Source organism: Miscanthus floridulus, chromosome 1 (genome assembly GCF_019320115.1).
Source record: "Miscanthus floridulus cultivar M001 chromosome 1, ASM1932011v1, whole genome shotgun sequence".
NCBI classification, from domain to species: domain Eukaryota; kingdom Viridiplantae; phylum Streptophyta; class Magnoliopsida; order Poales; family Poaceae; genus Miscanthus; species Miscanthus floridulus.
Genome location: NC_089580.1, coordinates 73,068,270 through 73,074,339, shown reverse-complemented (window position 1 = coordinate 73,074,339; position 6,070 = coordinate 73,068,270). Strand labels below are relative to the sequence as shown.

General features: G+C 41.3%; 1 pseudogene; it reads right to left on the bottom strand.

The window, feature by feature from the left end:
- Window positions 1-4,428: 4,428 nt before the first annotated feature.
- LOC136458614 (uncharacterized) lies at window positions 4,429-5,607 on the bottom strand (annotated as a pseudogene).
- Window positions 5,608-6,070: the final 463 nt, after the last annotated feature.

Below are 6,070 nucleotides of genomic sequence, written 5' to 3'. Positions count from 1 at the left end.
TGCTACAGAATATACACACAAATTTTAGAGGAACAAAGGGCAAGTGATGATGTTGATAGTAGGCTAGCAGTAGAGTTTTCAGCATGGCTTAAGTCTCATGTATGTGATTAGCATATTTTAGTTCTATTAGGCTGATCATTAGTAGAGTTATACGACAACTTAGAGGTGATGGTGGTTTCATGTTTGTGTGTAGATCGAGGAGCTACATAGAGAGAAACCAATTGAGGTCAGTGAAGGTTTGTATGCATTATCGTGTGGTCTTGATATCCGAGTCTGTGTTTGTGCAGCTTTCAATATTAATGGAGTCAGGTATAGCACTGTTGACCATGAGAAATCCTTACATATATAGAACAGTGGTGTCATGACCGCCGTCAGAAATGAAGGCCAATCAGTGAAAGTTTATGGTGTCCTAAGAGAAGTTATTCAGTTGATGTATAACTTCAGCATGCAAAGCCATAGGATGGTGGTTGTGCTATGGTACAATCTAGATGCACTACAAAGTCTATAGGCATTGATGATGTTGGACATTATAGATCCATCAACATTAAATCATTCTGGTACAAGGATGACCCTTTCATTCTCGCAACATAGGCAAGGAAGATTTTTATCTACAGGTCACCTCCTTGGGCAAAGATTGGTGGGTTGTGCAGAAGTTTGAACATAGGGATATGTATGATGTGAATGAAATAGAGCCTATAGTGCACCAAGATAATCATTGTTCTAACAACAAGCATGAAGTCTTGCTGGGTGATGGTGATTGGGTTATGCACAAAGCTAGTCATAGTGGAGAAGGCACTGTCATTCAAGCCATTTTAGAAGACCTAAGAGATAAGAGGGAAGTAGTTGGCATACTTGAAGGCAGCGAGGATGAAGATGATACTAGAAACTGCAGTGACGATAGTAACTGTGGCAGCAGAGATCACAAGTCTGGAGATGATGATAACTTGTAGGAAATTTCATGTATAATCTTTGGTAGAACATGTGTTCTAAAACTGCACTTTGCTTTGTATTCTAAACATGTTCGATATGTGTGGTAGATCCACCCAAATTATATGGCCCACATGTGTCCGTCATTGTCTCACAGACTTCTGACTGTTGCACATATAAGCCACACAATTTTGGTAGTCCGTCGAGTGTCCTTGGGAAACCTGAATCATCCACTTTTCCTTTCTTTGCAGGATACATCACATAAGACATTACAGTATTACAACAATTTATATAAATATATTACATCAGAATAAATAGCGAAAGTCTTACTAATCATAAGTTTACAAATCATTTATTTTGTTATTACAATTCATAAGTTTTAGCCAACTAGGTAGTAGGGTAGCATGACAGGTACCACTAGCAACACATAAGGATTCACCCTACCTAGGGGTGCACAACAAACTTCTCTACTGCTGGCTCTCCTCCTATAACAAGGGTTAACAAACCCTGAGTACTTGAGGGTACTCAACAAGACTTAACCTACAAAAAGGAAAGACTCCAAGGATATACAGGCTTTATGGGAATCAAGGTAAGTTTGTAGCAAGAATCAAGACTAACTTTTGTAGAAAAGCTTACTAAAGATTGATCCTTACTTTCAATGTTTTAGCTCAAACTAAATCATTATGAGTGTCCAGTTTGCACCTGATCTATAGCAACCACTTCTTTAATCTTCACATCTCATGATCATAAGTATCATTGTTTCATTTGATTAACTACGATGTAGAGCAGAGAATTGAGTCTTCTTCTCCGAGAAGTAATGCCAATTCAAATTGATTTGGCCTAGCAGGGTTTCCTTACCACACGACATACATAGGTTCTATACCTATGCATATCAATCCTCACTCAGATCCTCCAAAACATGAACTAGTCTGCGCTACTCGAGAATACAATACTCTGCCTCCCTACGCCATCCTGGGAGAATTCATAGGATGGGTACACACTAGTCTCACCATCTCCCACTCCTAGTGCGTAGTTGTCTTTTCACATAATGGAATAATCAAGGTATCATGCTTATCGGAGTATGTGGCTAGTACTACAAAGTCTCGACTCACAACAGGTCTACAACGAACGGTCCTCAATCGACACAGGCGGGGCACTACGTCAAGACTCAAACTTGATGCAAGCAAAGAGTCCACCCGGTCTCATTTTAAATTCATGAATATTATCAAACCACAGGGCATTCCCTGGTAAGAACATATGAAACAAACCTTGTTGCTCAACTCTTAGCTACTAAGCATGACTAAGCATCATACATTACTATTACTAATAGGGTGACAAGCATGGATATAGAAATTTCAAGGTAGGCGTGCAGCAGTTGGTAATCAAACAACTCCTATTTTACATAAATGCATCAAGCATAAGACTTAAGTGAATAACGTTTATAAAACACAAGGAAAGGGGTTATGCTCCGGGGCTTCCTTGCGGTGTTGGGGTTGTCAGGCACTTTAGAAAAGGGTTTTTTTTGGAAAGGTGCCATTACAATTCTTGAAGATTGGAAATATACCATTACAATTCATCTAATCGCAAGCGTGCCATTATAATTTTGCGATACTTCAAAATCTGCCATTGTGTACGCCCAACGAACACTTGGGCCCGCTTGCAGGTCCACGTAGCATACGGTAGACCATATTCGTCCGTCAGCCATCTTCATGTAAATGGCACTATGAACATCGCCGTCTCAACCCCTCTCTCTCTTGCGTGCTCCCTGTCTCTTTCCTCGGCCAAGAACCCTAGGGTGCGCTCCCGGCGGCGACTTCAGCGACGGCGGCGGCGAACACCTAATGGCGACGTAGCAGGCCAAGGCGGTGGCGCAAGGGGGCAACTCGACCGCAGGCAAGGATGAGCTCGAGCTCCACCGCTGCTGGCACTCGAAGGATGCAGTACCCCCTACTGGACTATCCCAAATGCCATGTTCCTCTAATTAGAATCATGAGTAAGCAAGAGCGCTCGAAGGATGTCCCATTTGTCAAGTGCCCGAACAACATAAAGGTAGGCTTTGTTGTGTTAATTGAATCTTCATTGTTTGGTTTCTATTTGACTAATTTAGGGTGCGCAGGGTGATCCAACAACTTGTGGCTAGATCCGTTCAGAGGTGCAGTACAAGGCCTGGTTTCTGAATCAATAAAAGGAGCAGCAGATGCAGGTCCAGTTGCCCCTTCGTCATCAAGTTGGGATGGTATTGGTGATTTCAAGCAACAGCTCCGTGAGATGAGGCAAACACTAGACATTGTTGTTCAAGGCATTTGGAAACTGAAAGCACAAATTGGAGACATGCATTCTGTTGTTCCTAGTCCAGTTAGTAATGCAACATAGGACATGGGTAATAAGAAAATGCAGATTGTGTTAGATGTATCTGTTGTAGTAGGTGTCCTTGTTGGTGTACTGGTAGGTGTAGTTGTTGCCCAGATGATGAAGTGACTGTAATGAAATTGATCAGCATTGTGCTATGTTTTTATGAAATTATGTAAGAATTCCAGCAACATCTTGTCTTGATTTTGGATGAGGAGAACAAGGGCTAGCAACATTCAGAGTAAAGTAGATCAAAGCACATAGACCATAGCCACATGACAGTAGTGAAAATACAATAGAGTTCAAACATCATTTCATAACCAAGTTGGCACTAAATATCCATACGCAGTACAGTAACAGCAGCAACTTAGAAAGTTGGCAAGTTCAAATGCCTCAATACATAGTAGAGTTTACTAGCTAAGCAACAGAAGTGCCACATTACATATTAGTAGTTCATAATCATTATAGAATGATCATAAGATGGCTATAGAGTTCACAAAAGATGTCCCATGCTGTCCATCAAGCATTGCAGATTGTGGCTACTTAGTACCACTTGCTTGTGGAGCAACAAAGACCAACTGCCTGATGCTGCTAACAACAGTTGTTGGTGGTGCAGCTGTTGCCTTTTGTAGCTTTTTTTTGATAGGTGTCTTCTTCTTCTTCTTAGGATTAGTCTTCTTCTGAGTCTTCTTCTTCTTCACCTAGGAAGGTCCAGCAACATCTTCAGTTGTCCTCTTCCTGCAGTGGAATCACAGGAGTAGATTGGTAATAGGAAAAGATAATTTGGAGCAAAATGGCAACACACAAGTAGTTTGAATACCTTTTTGAAGACCCTTATCCTATTTCTCCATCCTCCCCTAGTTCTAGGAACTTGCAGGTCTTGGGAAAGTGCCCAAAACCACCACATCGCTTGCACCTGACCTTCTTTTGAGTGGCCCTCTTCTCCAAACTCCCTCTAATTCTGACAACCCTTGGTCTGCCTGTACCTCTGCCCAGTAATGAAGGGTACACTTTGAAGCCAAGGTCGACAATAGGCCACTATGACCTGTCTAGGATAGGCTCAACCCTGTCTTGGTAGGCTGCCTTAAATCTAGCAATAGAATAGTAGTCATGTACATAATCCTAAATCCTTATCCCTCTGTTTGAAAGTATCTAGGCCAAAGCATGCTTGCAGGGCTTTCCAGTCACCTGCCATTCCCTGCAAGAACAATTATGGTTCTGTAGGTCCACAGTGTGCCTCTTCTGATTGTTCCAGTCATCCAAGAGAGTCACTTCAGCAATGTCATTGTCACTGACTTTGACCTTGACCACTTTGAGATGATTGCCGATCAGGTTAAGATCCTTGATCACACCTAGTAGGATTCCATCCTCCCACTACCTAGCAATCTTCTTCCTCAAATATCTCTTCTCCATTATTAGCTCTCTAATTCTATCTACCAGCTCATGTACAAATAAACTTTTGAGGTGCTTCACCTGTGCATTGAAGCTTTCTAACACATTGTTGGTCAAATAATCACACTTGCTGTTTTCTGAGAACCCACACCTATACCATATCCTGTTGTGGTGAGTCTGAAGATACTCTATACTTTGAGGAGCAAACTTAGCAATCTTGTGCATGTGGAATTTGAATAGGCCTTTAGTGTAGCTTCTAGCAGTAGGATATAGGTGGTCTGTGATTACATCACCAGAATAGTGCTTCAAAAAGTTTTGGTACAAATGTCTCATGCATTCCCTATTCTCAGCATTTGGAAACACTGCACCCACTGCTTTCTCTAGGCCTTTGCATGCATCTAAACAAATTACAAGATTTGGTACATCACCAATTGCTCTGGAAAGTTGTTGCAAGAACCACTTCCAGTTATCTTTAGTTTCTGAGTAAAAAATGCCATAAGCTATATGATACAACCAGTTATGTCCATCTACACTGGTTGCTAAAGCTAGCTGACCTCTGTACTTACCATGCAGACTAGATGCATCTATACCCACAAATGGTCTGCATCTAGCCAGAAAACCATCCACACTAGGCTTAAGAGCAACAAACATTCTCCTAAATCTTTGCTTTTTACCAATCTTATCAAGCTCTATCTCTATTAGGCTACCAGGAGAGACCTGTTCAATCTAAGCAGCCTAATTGAATAGCAACTGAAAACTTTCCTCATATCTACCATGGATTTGATCTATTGCTAACTTCATACCTGACCAAGCCTTTGAATACTTTAGCTTGATGCCATAATCATCTTCCAACTTCTCCTTGCAATCCTTTGCACATTTTGTTGGATTTTTCTTGAGCCAATCTCCCAACCTGTCTGCACACCAATCCTGTGATGCCATCTTTCCTACTACTAGTTTTGTAGTTGGACAGTCATGATCTGATGGAAGTACTTTGATCTGCACATAGAAAACAAGTTAGGTCAAGCAAATAGAAATGTACATAGAAAACAAGTCAGGTCAAGCAAATAGAAATGCACAAATGAACTAGTGCATGGTCAGTTACCTGTATTGTCTTTTTATCATGTAGCCTAGATGCATGTATGTGCCAAGGACATCGCTCAGCCTTGCACCTTGCAATATACCTTGTTGGGTCTGTTTTGATACCAGCTAACTCAAAGCCTTTAGTCACAGCGTAATGCCTGATAGCTTTCCTGAATGAAACAATATAAAAAAATAACTCCCCCTTCTCAATCTTGGGGTGCTCTAGGTCATGGATCACATGGATCTCTTCAGGGTCTACATCATTGACCTCTGTCTCAGTAGGAAAAGCATGAGCATCATCATTAACAGCATCATGAGAAAC